Below are 19,760 nucleotides of genomic sequence, written 5' to 3' on the forward strand. Positions count from 1 at the left end.
ATGGAGTTGGATGAATCCCTCATTTGTGGGACCGGCACTAGGAAACGTGACCATGAAAACTTCTGGATTGTCATAAAAAACAACTGGTTCACCAATGTCCTTCTGGGAAGGGAAGCTGCCACCTGATCTGGGCCTACACCTCCTGGTCTGGGGGAGAGAGGAAGAGGGAGGTGGGAGTGGGAAGGTTTGAAGGAGAGGATTTTATCTAAAACTCGACCACAGCTCTCATGTAACATCCAAAACCATTAACCTCCACTATCATCTCCAAGTGTCCCTCCAAGTCAGAAAATGTCTCGAATTGTCTGACTCAGTACTGGATAAGCAGAAATGTCCTCCATTTAAATATCGGGACGAGGAAAGCAATCATCTTCAGTTTCTGTTACATATCCCACTCCCTAGCTACTATCTCTATTGCAACTCTTTGAGGCTGAACCAATCTGTTCATAATCTGGTTATCAAATTTCATCCCAAACTGTTTTTTTGATGACACATCACTAAGACTGTCTATTTCCACCTCAGTAACCTTGTCCAGATGTGCTGCTGCCTCATCTCATCTGCTACTGAAATTCATTCATTCCTTTGTCACCTCAATCCTTAACGGCTCCAAATCATTCCCTTGCCAGCCTCAGATTCAACTCCACACAAGGTCATGTCAAAATCTGCTGCTTGTGTGCGGATTCACACTAATACCTGTTCAGGAGTGACCAAATCCACTGGAGAAAAGGGGACATCTTGGGGGGGGGGGGGGGGGGGGGGGGGGGGCGTGATGACAAAACAATTGATGGGGGAAGGATGAAACCTGTTGAGAGTGAAAATTGTGGAAACTGGAGACACGTGGCTTTATCAGGGGTATCAAGTGCACACCATTTACATGGTGGAGGAGGCCCAACAGTTGTCCAGAACCAAAAATATGAAATATGCCCTTATAACATTCCAAATATAAAATATTTGACTTACACTCTGCCTGTTCTACCCACCAACAGTGTGCACAGAGCTCTCTTGGATCTTAGACACTCCATGCTGGTCCCCAACATATAAACACAAAAACTCTGTCAATATCCCCTCCCTTGACCGACAGAAGCCTATTCCCTTAATCCTAACTACCATTGCCCATTCAGGTCATTCTCATCAAACGTCCTCACCCAACTCAGTCAGAAGCCTTTCTGTCAACCCCCCTCCCCATCTCACTCACAGGTTCCTGGCTTCAGACCTCCTTCCTCACTCACTCCAACTATCCCTGCTCACTCACAATCTACTTTCCCCAACCTCCCCTCCACATGCTCAGCCCCTGCGGCTTTGATAATTTAAATTCCAAACATTACCATATGACCATAAGACATAGGAGCGGAAGTAAGGCCATTCAGCCCATCGAGTCCACTCCACCATTCAATCATGGCTGATTTAAACTCCATTTATCCGCTCTCTCTCCATAGCCCTTAATTCCTCGAGAAATCAAGATTTTATCAACTTCTGTCTTAAAGACACTCAACGTCCCGGCCTCCACCGCCCTCTGTGGCAATGAATTCCACAGACCCACCACTCTCTGGCTGAAGAAATTTCTCCTCATCTCTGTTCTAAAGTGACTCCCTTTTATTCTAAGGCTGTGCCCCCGGGTCCTAGTCTCCCCTGCTAATGGAAACAACTTCCCTACATCCACCCTATCAAAGCCATTCATTATCTTGTAAGTTTCTTTCAGATCTCCCCTCAACCTCCTAAACTCCAATGAATATAATCCCAGGATCCTCGGACGTTCATCGTATGTTAGGCCTACCATTCCTGGGATCATCTGTGTGAATCTCCGCTGGACCCGCTCCAGTGCCAGTATGTCCTTCCTGAGGTGTGGGGCCCAAAATTGCTCACAGTATTCTAAATGGGGCCTAACTAATGCTTTATAAAGCTTCAGAAGTACATCTCTGCTTTTATATTCCAAGCCTCTTGAGATGAATGACAACATTGCATTTGCTTTCTTAATTATGGACTCAACCTGCAAGTTTACCTTTAGAGAATCCTGGACTAGGACTCCCAAGTCCCTTTGCACTTCAGTATGATGAATTTTGTCACCGTTTAGAAAATAGTGCACGCCTCTATTCTTTTTTCCAAAGTGCAAGACCTCGCACTTGCCCACGTTGAGTTTCATCAGCCATTTCTTGGACCACTCTCCTAAACTGTCTAAATCTTTCTGCAGCCTCCCCACCTCCTCCATACTACCTGCCCCTCCACCTATCTTTGTATCATCGGCAAACTTAGCCAGAATGCCCCCAGTCCCGTCATCTAGATCGTTAATATATAAAGAGATCAGCTGTGGCCCAAACACTGAACCCTGCGGGACACCACTCGTCACCGGTTGCCATTCCGAAAAAGAACCTTTTATCCCAAATTTCTGCCTGACAGCCAATCGTCAATCCATGTTAGTACCTTGCCTCGAATACCATGGGCCCTTATTTTACTCAGCAGTCTCCCGTGAGGCACCTTATCAAAGGCCTTTTGGAAGTCAAGATAGATAACATCCATTGGCTCTCCTTGGTCTAACCTATTTGTTATCTCTTCTGCACTGTAAATTCTATGATAAATTCTATGATAAAGTACACGAAAAGAAAAGGAAATAAAAGAAAATACATAATAGGGCAACACAAGGTACATAATGTAACTACATAAGCACCGGCATCGGGTGAAGCATACAGGGGTGTAGTGTTACTGAGGTCAGTCCATAAGAGGGTCGTTTAGGAGTCTGGTAACAGTGGGAAAGGGGGGATCAGATAGGGGGAAAGAGTGGGGGGGAAATATATATAAAGACAGACAAAGAAATAAAAGGTAAAAGACAGTTAAAATTAAATGGAATGAAAACAAAGGGGTCGAGGTGGGCTAGAACTAATCATCTGAAGTTGTTGAATTCAATGTTGAGACTGGAAGGCTGTCGCGTGTCGAACCGGAAGATGAGATGCTGTTCCTCCAGTTTGCGTTGAGCTTCACTGGAACATTGCAGCAGGCCAAGGACAGACATGTGGGCATGGTAACATGGTCTTGTGTTAAAATGGCAATCAACGGAAAGGTCAGGGTCCTGAATGCGCAGAGACCGAAGGTCTACGTTTGGTTTCTCCAATACAGAGACCACATTGGGAGCAGTGAATGCAATAGACCAAATTGAAAGAGGTGCATGTGAAACGTTGCTTTAACCTGGAATGAAAGTTTTGGGCCTGGGATGTTAAGCATGGAAGAGGTAAAAGGATAGGTGTTGCACCTTCCGCAATTGCATGGGAAGATGCCATGGGTGATGGGAGAGGTGTTGGGTATGGTGGAAGAGTGGACTAGTTTATCTCGTTGGGAATGGTGTTTGTGGAATGCTGACAGAGGGAGTGGAAGGAAGATGTGTTTGGTGGTGACATCACGCTGAAGTTGGCGAAAATAGCAGAGGATTATGCTTTGCATACGGAGGCTGGTGGGGTGAAATGTGTGAATGAGGGGGATTCTATCCATGTTCTTGGGGGGAGCGGACGGGGTGAGGGTAGTGGTGTGGGAGATGGACCGCACACTGTTGAGGGCCCTGTCAACAGCTGGAGGTGATAAATGATGGTTGAGGAAGAAGGAACACATTTGAAGCATCACCTTGGTAAGTGGCATCATTGGGACAAATGCGTCGGAGGCGGAGGATCTGAGAGAAAGGGACGGAGTCCATACAGGTTGTAGGGTGCGAAGATAGCTGTGGGAGTCAGTGGGATTGTAATAGATATTAGCAGATAGTCTATGGCCGGAAATGGTGCCAGCAAGGTCAACAAAGGGAAGGGAGGGGAGGAGTCTGAGATGGACCAGTTGAAAGTGATGAAGGGGTGGAAACTGGAAGCGAAGTTGATGAATTTTTCCAGTTCCGGATGAGAGCATGAAGCAGCACCAAAATAGTAATCGATGTACCGGTAAAGGGGTTGTGGGAGGGGACCCAGGTAGGCATGGAACAAGGAATGTTCCACATACCCCATAAAAAGGCAAGCATAGCTCAGACCCATGTGGGTACCCATTTCTACCTTTGATTTGGAGAAAGTGAGATGAATTAAAGGAGAAGTTGTTGAGCGATAGAACAAGTTCAGCCAGGCGGAGTAGAGTGGTGGTGAATGGGATTTGGCCAGGCCTCTTTTGTTCAAGTATTGTATCATTTTTTATTCAAGTATTTCTATTAAGTATTCCATGTTATATTTTTAATCACCTTATCTACATGTCCACCAATGGACATGCACACCAAGGCCCCTCTGATCCTCTGTACTTCCTAGGGTCCTACCATTGATGATTTAGTCCCTTGCCTTGTTTGCAGATTCTTTACCCAGCGTGAAACCACAGGTTGACCGTGTGCTGTGTAAAACCTGTCATTCCACAGGCCCCATTTTCCTGGAACAACATGAAGAATCTGCTGCTTTCTGTCATGTTGGGTGTTCCGATACACAAACAAACCAACATGGTTGTAGATGGTAAAACTCTGTTTTATTATTCTGTATAATAACAACTGTTAACTTCTGGCTGTGGTTCGTACTTCACCAGTTAACCTGTGGACCCAGCCCTAGCATCTTAGAGAGGCACTCAGCACATGGTGTATATCTGAGTGTCACGCTGTGAGCTCTGTGCTCTGAGCTATCTCCTGGTGGAATGAGCGGGAACTGTGGTATCCCCTGTTTTATAGTGCGTGTGCTCTCACTGGTGATTGGCTGTGATGTTGCGTGTGTGTTGATTGGTCCGTCGACCTGTCCATCAGTGTGTGTGTGTTTGCACCATGATATGTTAATATGGATATCATGACATCCTCTCTTTTCACAAGAATATGTGCCTACATGGTAATAAATATTGGTGTGTACTGAGTGCGGCTGAGTATGTGTGTGCAATATTTACAACATGTACATGAGGCTAAACAATATACATAGGAAGGTGTCAGGTGCAACATAGCAACGAGGTTGTACCACAAACAAAACAAGTGCAATCATCAAATCTCGAAAGAGAACTCCTGGAACGACAAAAAGAGAAACATGTTAACATTGCTGCACAACAATTCAGTGAGTCCAATGTGCAAACAGACTCATAAGTCCAGCCTAGTAGGTGGGTGATGAATTTGGGTTGACCGCCTCAAGGGTGGGTCAGGATCCACCGGCTGAGGAATGGGCCTGGCCATGGGCGATAGAGGAATAGGCAGAGTGGCAGGAAGCTCTATGAAGTCGACATCAGGGACAACAGGAGGGCATGGCACCGGTGCATGATCACGTAGCGAGCGTGGAAGCAGCCGAAGGGCCCGCCGATTACACCGGCGAATGGAGTCATCAGGCATGCGAACCAGGAACGAGCGGGGAGCCGCGCGGCGGAGAACCTCGGCAGTTGCCGACCAGCCACCCTCTGGTAGGTGTATGCGGATGTTGTCTCCAGGCGCCAGGGCAGGAAGATCAGTTGCCCGAGTGTCATGTGCCACCTTCTGCTGAGCACGCTGCTGTCGCATCCTTTGCAGTACTGGAGCATGGTCGGGTTCAGGAACATGAATGGACGGCACAGTGGTCCTGAGGGCACGACCCATCAACAGCTGGGCTGGTGAGAGGCCTGTGGACAGTGGGGCCGAGCGATAGGCCAGCAGGGCTAAACAGAAGTCAGATCCGGCATCAGCAGCCTTGCAGAGGAGCCGCTTCACGATATGGATGCCCTTTTCTGTCTTGCCATTTGACTGGGGATGCAGAGGGCTGGACGTTACGTGTGTGAAGCCATATGAAGCGGCAAAAGAAGACCATTCTTGGCTCGCAAAACAGGGCCCATTATCTGACATGACGGTAAGCGGAATGACATGGCGAGCGAAGGTTTCTTTACATGCTCTGATTACAGCTGATGATGTCAAGTCGTACAGGCGTATGACCTCCGGATAATTGGAAAAATAGTCAATTATGATGACGTAGTCCCTGCCGAGCGCATGAAAAAGGTCCACACCCACCTTTGCCCAGGGGGACGTTACCAACTCATAGGGCTGAAGCGTCTCAGGGGGTTGCGCCGGCTGAAAACTTTGGCAGGTGGGGCAGTTGAGCACCATGTTGGCGATGTCGTCGTTGATGCCCGGCCAGTACACAGCTTCTCGGCCCCTCCGCCTGCACTTTTCAACCCCGAGATGGTCTTCGTGCAATTGTTCGAGGACAAGCCTGTGCATGCTGTGTGGGATCACAATCCGGTCCAACTTTAGGAGGACACCATCAATGACGGCCAAGTCATCCCGGACATTGTAGAATTGTGGGCACTGCCCCTTGAGCCACCCTTCCGTCATGTGGCGCATCACATGTTGTAGAAGGGGGTCAGCCGCAGTCTCACGGCGAATGTGGGCCAGACTTGCATCAGTAGCTGGCAGATTGGCCGATGTGAAGGCTACATGTGCTTCGACCTGACAGACAAACCCCCCGATTCGGGCGGTGTGCTCACTGCTCTGGACAGGGCATCCGCGATGAAGAGGTCCTTTCCCGGGGTGTAGACCAGTTGGATGTCGTACCTCTGGAGCTTGAGCAGAATGCGCTGGAGGCGAAGGGTCATCTCATTGAGGTCCTTTTGTATGATGCCGACCAGGGGGCGAAGGTCGGTCTCCACGGTGAACTGAGGAAGACCATACACATAGTCGTGGAATTTATCTATGCCGGTTAACAAACGCAGGCACTCCTTCTCAATCTGCGCATAGCGCTGTTCTGTGGGGGTTATGGCCTGCGAGGAATGGGCGACCAGGGCCCATGCTGCAGTGTTGTCCCGTTGCAGGAGTACCGCCCCAATGCCGGACTGGCTGGTATCAGGCGAGATCTTTGTATCTCGTGTAGTGTCGAAGAACGCCAATACCGGGGCGGTGGTGAGCTTGATCTTGAGCTCCTCCCATTCCTTCTGGTGTGCGGGAAGCCACTGGAACTCACTAGTCTTCTTTACTAGGTGGCGAAGAGCCGTTGTGTGGGAGGCAAGGTTGGGAATAAACTTCCCCAGGAAGTTGACCATCCCGAGAAAGCGTAGCACTGCCTTCTTGTCTGCCGGCTGCAATAGCTGTCACTTTGTCTGCATCCGGAAGCACCCCTGACCGGGATATGTGGTTCCCCCAGAAACTTTAGCTCAGTTTGGCCAAAAGAATACTTGGCTCGGTTGAGGCGCAGGCCGTGTTCTCGTATCCGAGCAAAGACACACTGGAGACGACTGATGTGCTCCTGTGGTGTGGTAGACCAGATGATGACGTTGTCAACATAGAAGCGAACCCCTTCGATGCCCTCCATCATCTGTTCCATGATTCGATGAAACACCTCGGATGCCGAGATGATGCCAAACAGCATCCTATTGTAGCAGTATCTGCCAAAGGGAGTGTTGAAAGTACACAGCTTCCTGCTGGACTGATCCAGCTGAATCTGCCAAAAGCCCTTTGAGGCATCAAGCTTGGTAAAAAGTTTAGCCCGGGCCATTTCGCTCGTGATTTCTTCCCGTTTGGGTATGGGGTAGTGTTCCCTCATGATGTTATTATTCAGGTCTTTCGGGTCGATGCAGATACAGAGTTCGCCAGAGGGCTTTTTTACGAACACCATGGAGCTGACCCATGGCGTAGGCTCCGTCACCCGGGAAAGCACTCCTTGGCCCTGCAGATCCTGCAGCTGCTGCTTGAGGCGGTCCTTGAGTGGTGCTGGGACTCTACGAGGTGCGTGAATGACCGGGGTGGCGTCTGGTTTGAGCCGTATTCTGTAAGTGTAGGGCAGTGTGCCCATGCCCTCGAAAACCTGCTGGTTGTGGGCGAGGAGTGAGTGGAGCTGTGCCCTAAAGTCTGCATCCGGGAAATCAGACATGCTTTCTGGAGACAGAGTGTATACCCACTGAACGAGGTGGAGGATCTTGCATGCCTGTGAGCCTAGCAGAGAGTCCTTCGAGGATCCAACTATCTCAAAAGACAGTGTGGCTGTGTATGAATTGTGTGCAACCTCGAGCTGGCAAGACTCCATGGTCGGGATAACATTACCGTTGTAATCGACCAACTGGCAGCGGTATGGCTTAATCGGTAGTTTGACCTTCAAGGTGTAGAAGGCTGACCATGCACAGAGATTGGCGGAGGTACCAGTGTCTAAACGGAATGTGATTGGTGATCGGTTGACCGTTAGGGTGGCACACCATTCATCGCCCGGATTAACGCTGTGCACTGGCATCGGCTGGTGGGTCCTACTTGGGGACATCTGATTTCTGTCTATTACCGCAACGCGGAAGGCTTCCCGGTCGTCGGTATCACCGGTCTGTACGTCGTCAGGGTATGACTCGGTGTATGGAGGCTGACTGGCCCGCACGTTCCTGCGAGGCTGGTGGAATTGCGGAGCATTGGCAGGTTGAGCTGCTGGACAGCAGGCAGCGTAGTGGCCCATCTTGCCACAGCGGAGGCATTGTCGAGTTTTGGCTGGACATTGCCGCTTTAAGTGTGCGGATCCCCAGTTGCCGCACGTCGTGACATAATGGCGTTCATTGCACCACCACGCATGCGCAGTCCGGTCCTGCGTAGAGCGCGCCTGCGCATCACGTCCTTCTGTGTCGACGTCCCCTCTTTTGGCGCGTACAAGCGCGGGAGGCCTCGGAAAGGGCGCAAAATGGCCACCCTCGTCCGGGCCGCGGGCCGGGAGGTACTCGATCAACTGGACCCGCTCGGCCTCGTAGGACCCCTGCCGTGCCGATTCGGCCGCCTGGAATTGGGAGTACCGGCTGGTCGCGTTTTTGTGGAGGATGCAGGTTTCGATGGCGGTGGCTAGGGTGAGGCTGTTTATTTTAAGGAGCTGCTGTCGTAGGGTGTCCAAGGTGACCCCAAAAACTGTCTGGTCCTGAATCATGGAATCGGAGGTGGCCTCATAGCCGCAGGACTGCGCGAGGATACGGAGGTGTGTCAAGAAGGATTGAAAAGGCTCATCCTTACCCTGCAGGCGCTGCTGGAAGAGGTACCTCTCGAAGCTCTCATTCACTTTGACGCTGAAGTGTTGCTCATGTTTTAGAAGGACTGTCTTGTACTTGGTCTTGTCCTCGCCTTCTGCGAATGCCAGGGAGTTGTAGATGTGGATGGCGTGTTGCCCTGCCGTGGAGAGGAGGAGGGCGATCTTCCTGGTGTCCGATGCAGTCTTCCTGTCTGTGACTACTAGGAAGAGCTGGAAACGCTGTTTAAACAGCTTCCAGTTGACACCGAGATTTCCAGTGATTTGGAGCGGCTGCTCTGGGCTGATGGTGTCCATGGCGCAGGATGGCAGATCTCTGAAGATGTGCAGGTAGGTCTCACAGTTGCTGGCGAGTTTCCAAGCCTGGTATCATGTCGTGTTGGGTGTTCCGATGTACAAACGAACCAACACGGTTGTAGATGGTACAACTTTGTTTTATTATAATAACAACTGTTAACTTCTGGCTGTGGTTCGTACTTCACCAGTTAACTTGTGGACCCAGCCCTAGCACTAACTTAGAGAGGCACTCAGCACATGGTGTATGTCTGAGTGTCACGCTGTGAGCTCTGTGCTCTGAGCTATCTCCTGGTGGAATGAGCGGGAACTGTGGTGTTCCCTGTTTTATAGTGCGTGTGCTCTCACTGGTGATTGGCTGTGATGTTGCGTGTGTGGTGATTGGTCCGTCGACCTGTCCATCAGTGTGTGTGTGTTTGCACCATGATATGTTAATATGGATATCATGACACTTTCCAGATCCCATCATTTCCTCTCATCTGTTTAAAGCCACAAACAGAAAGGTCCAGTTTTCTCCTGGAGATTGAGACAAATCAGTTTTCAAAATGATGCAGAGTTTCAGCCAATGAGGGAGATCCGGGATCAGCTCCGCCCCTCATTCACTCCGATTGGTTGGAGGATCAGCTCGGTCCTCCAGTCCCGCCCCCTCTTCCTATTGGTCTGGAGATGCTGTCAATCACTCCCCGGGGCATGGTGAGCTGGAGCATGCGGAGTATTGAGAGTAACTCCGATCAGAAGATTGGGGGACCTGTTCATTGACGGGACGTTTGCGAGCTTAGGGGCGCTGGAGGAGACGTTTGGGCTACCGCCGGTTAACACTTTCAGGTACATGCAGGTGAGGGCGTTTGTGAGGCGGCAGGTGAGGGAATTTCCGCTACTCCCAGCACAGGGGGTTCAAGATAGGGTGATATCGGGCGTATAGGTTGGAGAGGTCAAGGTGTCGGCGATATACCAGGAGATGAAAGAAGAGGGGGAGGCTTTGGTAGAGGAGCTGAAGGGGAAATGGGAGGAGGAGTTGGGGGAGGAGATTGAGGAGGGGCTGTGGGCTGATGCCCTAAGTAGGGTTAATTCCTCTTCCTCGTGTGCCAGGCTTAGCCTGATACATTTTAAGGTGGTTCATTGAGCGCATATGACGGGGACGAGGCTGAGTAGGTTCTTTGGGGTGGAGGACAGATGTGGGAGGTGCTCAGGAAGTCCGGCGAACCATGTCCATATGTTTTGGTCATGCCCGGCACTGGAGGGGTTCTGGACGGGAGTTATGGGAACAGTATCTAAGGTGGTGAAAGTCCGGGTAAAGCCAAGCCGGTGGTTAGCACTATTTGGAGTAGTGGACGAGCCGGGAGTGCAGGAGGCGAAAGAGGCTGGCATTCTGGCCTTTGCGTCCCTAGTAGACTGGCGAAGGATCTTGCTAATCCAGGAGGGCTTCTTAAAACAATATGTGGACAGTCCAACGAGGGAAGGGGCGGTACTGGACCTGGTATTGGGGAATGAGCCCGGCCAGGTGGTAGATGTTTCAGTAGGGGAGCATTTCGGGAACAGTGACCACAATTCAGTAAGTTTTAAAGTGCTGGTGGACAAGGATAAGAGTGGTCCTAGGATGAATGTGCTAAATTGGGGGAAGGCTAATGTTAACAATATTAGGCGGGAACTGAAGAACATAGATTGGGGGCGGATGTTTGAGGGCAAATCAACATCTGACATGTGGGAGGCTTTCAAGTGTCAGTTGAAAGGAATTCAGGACCGGCATGTTCCTGTGAGGAAGAAGGATAAATACGGCAATTTTCGGGAACCTTGGATAACGAGAGATATTGTAGGCCTCGTCAAAAAGAAAAAGGAGGCATTTGTCAGGGCTAAAAGGCTGGGAACAGACGAAGCCTGTGTGGAATATAAGGAAAGTAGGAAGGAACTGAAGCAAGGAGTCAGGAGGGCTAGAAGGGGTCACGAAAAGTCATTGGCAAATAGGGTTAAGGAAAATCCCAAGGCTTTTTACACGTACATAAAAAGCAAGAGGGTAGCCAGGGAAAGGGTTGGCCCACTGAAGGATAGGCAAGGGAATCTATGTGTGGAGCCAGAGGAAATGGGTGAGGTACTAAATGAATACTTTGCATCAGTATTCACCAAAGAGAAGAAATTGGTAGATGTTGAGTCTGGAGAAGGGTGTGTAGATAGCCTGGGTCACATTGAGATCCAAAAAGACGAGGTGTTGGGTGTCTTAAAAAATATTAAGGTAGATAAGTCCCCAGGGCCTGATGGGATCTACCCCAGAATACTGAAGGAGGCTGGAGAGGAAATTGCTGAGGCCTTGACAGAAATCTTTGGATCCTCACTGTCTTCAGGGGATGTCCCGGAGGACTGGAGAATAGCCAATATTGTTCCTCTGTTTAAGAAGGGTAGCAAGGATAATCCAGGGAACTACAGGCCGGTGAGCCTTACTTCAGTCGTAGGGAAATTACTGGAGAGAATTCTTCGAGACAGGATCTACTCCCATTTGGAAGCAAATGGACGTATTAGTGAGAGGCAGCATGGTTTTGTGAAGGGGAGGTTGTGTCTCACTAACTTGATAGAGTTTTTCGAGGAGGTCACAAAGATGATTGATGCAGGTAGGGCAGTGGATGTTGTCTATATGGACTTCAGTAAGGCCTTTGACAAGGTCCCTCATGGTAGACTAGTACAAAAGGTGAAGTCACACGGGATCAGGGGTGAGCTGGCAAGGTGGATACAGAACTGGCTAGGTCATAGAAGGCAGAGTGTAGCAATGGAAGGATGCTTTTCTAATTGGAGGGCTGTGACCAGTGGTGTTCCACAGGGATCAGTGCTGGGACCTTTGCTGTTTGTAGTATATATAAATGATTTGGAGGAAAATGTAACTGGTCTGATTAGTAAGTTTGCAGACGACACAAAGGTTGGTGGAATTGCGGATAGCGATGAGGACTGTCAGAGGATACAGCAGGATTTAGATTGTTTGGAGACTTGGGCGGAGAGATGGCAGATGGAGTTTAATCCAGACAAATGTGAGGTAATGCATTTTGGAAGGTCTAATGCAGGTAGGGAATATACAGTGAATGGTAGAACCCTCAAGAGTATTGAAAGTCAAAGAGATCTAGGAGTACAGGTCCATAGGTCACTGAAAGGGGCAACACAGGTGGAGAAGGTAGTCAAGAAGGCATACGGCATGCTGGCCTTCATTGGCCGGGGCATTGAGTATAAGAATTGGCAAGTCATGTTGCAGCTGTATAGAACCTTAGTTAGGCCACACTTGGAGTAGAGTGTTCAATTCTGGTCGCCACACTACCAGAAGGATGTGGAGGCTTTAGAGAGGGTGCAGAAGAGATTTACCAGAATGTTGCCTGGTATGGAGGGCATTAGCTATGAGGAGCGGTTGAATAAACTCGGTTTGTTCTCACTGGAACGAAGGAGGTTGAGGGGCGACTTGATCGAGGTCTACAAAATTATGAGGGGCATAGACAGAGTGGATAGTCAGAGGCTTTTCCCCGGGGTAGAGGGGTCAATTACTAGGGGGCATTGGTTTAAGGTGAGAGGGGCAAGGTTTAGAGTAGATGTATGAGGCAAGTTTTTTACGCAGAGGGTAGTGGGTGCCTAGAACTTGCTACCGGAGGAAGTGGTGGAAGCAGGGATGATAGTGACATTTAAGGGGCATCTTGACAAATACATGAATAGGATGGGAATAGAGGGATACGGACCCAGGAAGTGTAGAAGATTGTAGTTTAGTCGGACAGCATGGTCGGCACGGGCTTGGAGGGCCGAAGGGCCTTTTCCTGTGCTGTACATTTCTTTGTTCTTTGTTGTTTGTAATGTGGAAGGAGGCGAAGCCCCCCAGCGTGGAGGCCTGGATAAATGATATGGCTGGGTTTATCAAGTTGGAGAGGATAAAGTTTGCCTTGAGAGGGTCTGCGCAGGAGTTCTACAGGCGGTGGCAACCGTTCCTAGACCATCTCGCGGAGCATTAGATGAAGGTCGGACAGCAGCAGCAGCAACCCGGGGGGGGGAGGGGGGGTCATCGTTCGTGGGGTGGGGGAGGGGAGGGGAGGGGGGGAGGGGAGGGGAGGGAGCGGGGGGAGGGGGGTTTCTTTGGGGGGCATTTGAGCAAGAAAACACATGAATAATCCGGAAACTGACATGTACGGGATGAATCCAATGTACAAAGTTCTGTATCTTATTGACTTCCCATGTTCATGTCTTGCCACGCAAGTTCTCTTTCTTTTTTTTGTTACGGTGGGGGGGGGCGTTTTGTTTGTAAGGTGGAAAATATTGTTGAAAAATTCTTAATACAAACATATTTTTTAAAAAAAGAGAGTAACTCCGGTTCAGGCGATCGTTTGGAAATTTTCAAACGGTCAGATACCACCGGGTAAGTCGGGAGGGAGGGATGACATTTGACGGCAAAAGTTGCTCCGGCGGAAGTTGCTCGGACTTTTATCCCAGAAAGGCCCAGATTAAGCGCCGCATGAGGCTCTACCCCGCCTCCCATTCACTCTGATTGGTTGGAGGACCACCTTCTCTAGTTCGGTCCTCCAGCTACGCCCCCTCTTCCTGTAGCTCCGAACCCGCCGTCAATCAGTCCCCGGGCATTGTGAGCTGGAGCAAACCCTTCACAATCATTGTCAGCTCCCTGGTTTGCAGCTGCGGAGCTTGTCCCTCCCTCCCGGGAACAGGCCCAGGTTAACGGGCACCATCCTGCTCCAGACATTGGAGGATGGTTCACATCAGAGGATGGGGGAGGGGCACAAGAAATAAGAGCTTACACTTTGCACTCAAATCAATGAGGACTCTGATCTCTGGCAAGGAAGGAAACACTGGCAGATGGGCGGGGAGGATTCACAAACACCCGCTGGAGGCCCCAAACCCCCAATAAGACCCATTGGTTTTATTGTCAGTCTGCAGACAGGAGCTGGAGAACTGATCCCAGGCAGAGGAAAGGGAGAGAGAAAACTGGGAGTGGAGGAAATAAATGGTGCAGATGGGGAGATGGGTTTTGATTTCAGCCCAGGAAGGAGGGAGGGAGAGTGTGTGGGACTGGGATTGACAGCTTTGGGGGAACAGGAGAGGAAAAAATGTTCCAGAGAAACTAGAATTGTCTCTTTAAGAATTTCTATCCTGGACTGACATTGATGACCTCCTTTTACTAGGGGTTAGAAGTGGAGAATTTGCCCACAACAAACTGAATCCAAGCTGAAGAGACAAAAGGACATTCGCACGATAGGAATCATGAAGCAGCAATTGGACATTCAGCCCCGTGAGCCTGTTCCAGCATTTAATAACATCACGGCTGATCTGATAGTGACCTCAAATCTGCATCTTACCGACATCTGATAAACCTGTCGATACCCATGGAGAAACCGTGGAAATGTGGGGACTGTGGGATGGGATTCAATTACGTAGTCACACTGGGGAAAGGCCATTCACCTGCTCCACGTGTGGGAAGGGATTCACTCGGTCATCATACCTCATCATACACCAGCATGTTTACAGTGGTGAAAGGCCTTTCACCTGTCTGGAATGTGGAAAGGGATTTAATACTTTATCAAAACTCCTAACTCACCACCAGGTCCGCTCTGACCAGAGACCATTTAAATGTGCTGACTGTGAAAAGAACTTTAAACACAGAAAGGATTTACTGTTACATCAACGCACTCACACTGGAGAGAGGCCATTCACCTGCGCCATTTGTGGGAAAGGATTCACTCAGTCATCGAGCCTCCGGACACACCAACGTGTTCACACTGATCAGAGATCTTTTAATTGTTCTGAGTTTGAGAAGAGCTTTAAAAGTAAAAATTATTTATTGATACATCAACGCACTCACACTGAGGAGAGGCCGTTCACCTGCTCCATGTGTGGGAAGAGATTCACTTGTGGATCGAACCTCCAGACACACCAATTTGTTCACACTGATCAGAGACCTTTTAATTGTTCTGAATGTGTGAAAACATTTAAAAGTATAAGGGATCTTCTGAAACACCAACGCATTCACACCGGAGAGAGGCCATTCACCTGTTCCGATTGTGGGAAGGGATTCACCCGATTAGCCCACCTTCTGAGACACCGAGTTCACACTGGGGAGAGACTTCTCCTGCCGTGTGTGTAGGCAGCAATTCATTGATTCATCCGACCTTCTGGTACTCCAGCGGGTTCACACTGGACAGAGACCGTACACTTGCCCCGTGTGTGACAAGAAATTCACTCAGTCATCCCACCTGACTACACACCAACTTATTCACACTGATCAGAGACCTTTCAAATGCTCTGATTGCGAGAAGGGATTTAAAAGTAAATGGAATCTGCTGAAGCACCAGCGAGTTCACAGTGGGGAGAGGCCGTACACCTGCTGTGTGTGTGGGAAGGGATTCGCTCAGTCAAACAACCTGCTCAGACATCAGCAAGTTCACAGGCGACAACAGGGGATGGATTCTGCTGTTATTCCTGCTGTGAATCACATCCAGGATTGAATGATGTTTGGATGCCTGTTTCCAGTGGGGCTTCACAGTTTTCTGGTACAACAATTGTATGTATGGTTGACATTTAGGGAGAAAGCCGTGGACAGCAGGAAGATATCAATGGACTGGTCACATGGGTAGAACAATTACAAATGGAATTCAATCGTTAAATTTTTTTTTTTAGAGCATCCAATTTTTTTCCAATTAAGCGGCAATTTAGCGTGGCCAATCCACCTACCCTGCACATCTTTTAACTTGGGGTGAGACCCACGCAGACGTGGGGAGAACGTGCAAACTCCACATGGACAGTGACCCAGGGCCAGCATCAAACCTGGGACCTCAGCGCCATGAGACAGCAGTGCTAACCACTGCACCACCCTGCCAACCCGGAATTCAATTTAATAATAATCTTTATTATTGTCATAAGTAGGCATACATTAACACTGCAATGAAGTGACTGTGAAAACCCCCTAGTCGCCACATTCCGGCGCCTGTTCAGGTACACAGATGGAGAGTTCAGCATGTCCAATTCACCTAAAAAGCATGTCTTTCAGGAATTGTGGGAGTAGCACACGGAGGAAACCCAGGCAGGCATGGAGAGAATGTGCAGACTCCGCACAGACCAGTGACCGAAGCTGGGAATCAAACCTAGGACCCTGACGCTGTGAACAGTGTTAACCACTGTGCTACAAACAGTGAGAGATAATGAATTTCAGAGGGAAAACAAGACAAGGAAATGAACTATAAATAGAATGATACTGAGAACGTAGAGCAACAGAGAGGCATTGGAGTCCCTATCCACAGGTAGCTGGAGAGATCGATCAGGCAGCCAAGAATCTTTTCTTGGATGAGGCCTGGAATATAAGAGCAAGGAGATGATGCAAGAAGCGTTCTGGTCACTGTATTAATGAACTGTAAGTCATGATTCATTAATTAGTATAAACCTGAAGTCAATTTGATCATTTATATAATTGCAGTCAGTGTTCTGTTGATCAAATCGTGAGGATAAAGTTGAAGCTGAATGACAAGCGATTGTAACAGTGAAAAAATCTGAATTCTTCAGGAAGTTAAAATCCGAGCTGTTTCGGTAACAAGAATGAAGAAAATCATTTCAGTTAATTCCTGATAAAAATAACGTGACTTCAGGCAAATGGAACGATCTGATTGGTGAGTGGCTGATGAATCTTTATTTATTTTAACCTCCAGCTTATTGTTGCTTCAGTCAGTTAATAATGAAATAAATAAAGGCAATGACAGGGCATCCCAGTCCTGTGGAGAACACATCCTGGTCACTGCATTCATCAATTGTAAAGTGAGACAATTCATTAGTCATCACAAAACTGAAATCAATCTGATCATCATTCATAGAATCGTGGTCCATTCATCAAATCCAGGGGATAAAGATGAAGTTGAGATTGTAGGAGTAAAGATGTCTGAATTTCTCAGTCAATTAATCAGTTGAGAGGTTTAGATATTAACAACTAACAAAAACGGATGGTGCAATGGCATACTGGTTAGCACTGCTGCCTGACGGCGCTGAGGACCTGGTTTCGGCCCCGGATCGCTGTCCATGTGGAGTTTGCACATTCTCCCTGTGTCTGCGTGTGTCTTACCCCCACAACCTAAAGATGTGCAGGGTAGGTGAATTGGGCATGCTAAATTGTCCATTAATTGGAAAAAAAAGAATTGGGTATTTTAAATTTATTTAAATAAAACAATTATCAAAAACATTTCAGTTAATTCTCGGTAAAAGGTGACTTCAGCTCAATGGAAGAAACTGATTGGTGAGAAGCTGATGAATCTTTATTTATTTTAATCTTAAATTTATTTTGCTTAAGTCAACTAATCAAATAACTAAAGACCTGGCCAGGGATTCCAGTCCTGCTCCACGTGGGAAAACCAGGATACTTCTCATGTCCAGAACAATCACAAGTGCAGGAAGTGACATCAACTGGAGCAGCAGGAAGCAAAGGGCAGTGGTCGAGGGGTATGTTTGTGATTGGTGGAGTATTTCCAGTGCGATTCTAGATTTCTCAGGTCATGATTCCATGCTTCTTGAGTTCTATATCAATGCTTTAGACTTTAACATGGGGACAGCATTAAGTCATTTACGGTCCTCTTTTTGACAGTGAGAAAGAAAGCTGCAGACTTTTATTATTCATTTATGGAATGTGGGCTTCACTGGTTAGGCCAGCATTTATTGCCCATCCCTCGATGCCCTTCAGAACGTGATGGGGAGTTTTCTTCTTGAACCGCTGCAGTCATTCAGTCCACCCACTGTGCTGCGAGGGAGTGCGTTCCAGGATGTTCTCCCAGCGACAGGAAGAAACAATGACATATTTGCCAGTCAGGGTGGTGAGTGACTTGGAGGGGAGCCTCCAGGTGATGGGGTTCCCATGATCTGCTGCTCGTGGCCATCTAGATGGTCATGGGTTTGGAAGGTGCTGACTAAAGAACATTGGTGAGTTACTGCAGTGCATCTTGTAGATGGTACACACGGCTGCCACTGTTCGTCGGTGATGGATGGTTTGAATGTTCGTGGAAGGGGGAGCAATCAAGCGGGCGTTGTCCTGGATGCTGTTGAGCTTCTTGAGTGTTGTTGGAGCTGCACTCATCCAGGCAAGTGGAGAATATTCCATTACACTCCTGACTCGTGCATTGCAGATGGTGGACAGGCTGGGGGGGGGGGGGGGTTCAGGAGATGAGTTACCCTTCGTAGGATTCCTCATCTTTGACCTGCCCTGGCAGCCGCAGTATTACTGTGGCACGTCCAGTTCAGATTTTGACCAGTGGATGTTGATTGTAAGGGATTCAGCGATGGTAATGTCATTGAATGTCAAGGGGCGATGGTTAGATCCTCTCTTGTAGGAGATGATCATTGCCTGACACTTGTGTGGCATGAATGTAACTTGCCACTTATCAGTACAAGCCTGGATATTGTCCAGGTCTTGCTGCATTTGGACAAGAGCTGCTTCATTATCTAAGGAGTCGCAAATGGTGCTGAACATTGTGCAGTCATCCACAAACATCCCCATGATGAAGGCAGATCGTTGATGAAGCAGCTGAGGATGGTTGGGCCGAGGACACTGCCCTGAGGAACTCCTGCAGTGATGTCCTGGAGCTGAAATGGTTGGCCTCCAACCACCACAACCATCTTCCTTTGTGCCAGGTACGACTCCAACCAGCGGAGAGTTTTCACCCTGATTCCCATTGACTCCAGATTAGCTGGGGCTCCTTGATGCCATACTCGGTCAAGTGCTGCCTTGATGTCAAGGACAGTCACTCTCACCTCAGGCATTCAGCGCTTTTGTCCATGTTTGAACCAAGGCTGCAATGGCTGCAGGAAGACATCAAATAGACTGATCAGCGGGCCAGAAAAGTAGCAAACTGAGGTCAATCCAGAGAAGCGCGGGGTAATAAATACATTTGGGGAGGACAAACACGGCAAAGGGAAAGAATATGAATGGTATGATCTGTAGCGGGACAGAGGGGCGATAGAATGCATGTCCACAGATCCCCGAAGGTGACAGGAGAGGTAGACATGGTGATTGTAGAGGCAGAGAGGATACTTTGTTATTCACGGGGACACATAGTACTGGAGCAGGGAATATTCCCAGCAATTTCTATTGGAGGAAAGACCTGAAACCCCTCTCTCCACAGATGCTGCCAAAGCTGCTGAGTATTTCCAGCATTTTCTGTTTTTATTATAAGATCAGGGAGGTTATACTGGAACAGTCCAAAACACTAGTTAAACCACAGCTGCATTACTGAGTACAGTTCTGGTCACCACATTACAGGAAGGATGTATTCATACAGCAAGGATGCAGATTGACGAGGATGTTGACACAAATGGAGAATTTTAACAATGAGGAAAGATTGGAGGGGCCGAGGTGGTTTTCTGTGGAACAGAGAACACTGAGGAGAGATTAACTGAGGTGTTTAACATTATGAGGGGCCTGGATTGAATGGATAAGAAGGATCTATTTCATGAATAGATCAATAACCAAGGGGTTTAGATTTAAAATAATTAGCAGAGGATTGGGAGTGGAAGGGGGTTAATGGATCTCTATGTCTATTCGGAACCCTGGATATGTGT

At 48.6% G+C, this 19,760-nt stretch overlaps 1 protein-coding gene across 1 annotated transcript in view; it reads left to right on the forward strand.

The window, feature by feature from the left end:
* The window catches only part of LOC140417825 (uncharacterized), a 118,895-nt gene that overhangs the window by 48,121 nt on the left and 51,014 nt on the right, over nucleotides 1-19,760 (forward strand). The gene's annotated exons all lie outside the window — the stretch shown is intronic.

Source organism: Scyliorhinus torazame, chromosome 5 (genome assembly GCF_047496885.1).
Source record: "Scyliorhinus torazame isolate Kashiwa2021f chromosome 5, sScyTor2.1, whole genome shotgun sequence".
In the NCBI taxonomy this organism is placed as follows: domain Eukaryota; kingdom Metazoa; phylum Chordata; class Chondrichthyes; order Carcharhiniformes; family Scyliorhinidae; genus Scyliorhinus; species Scyliorhinus torazame.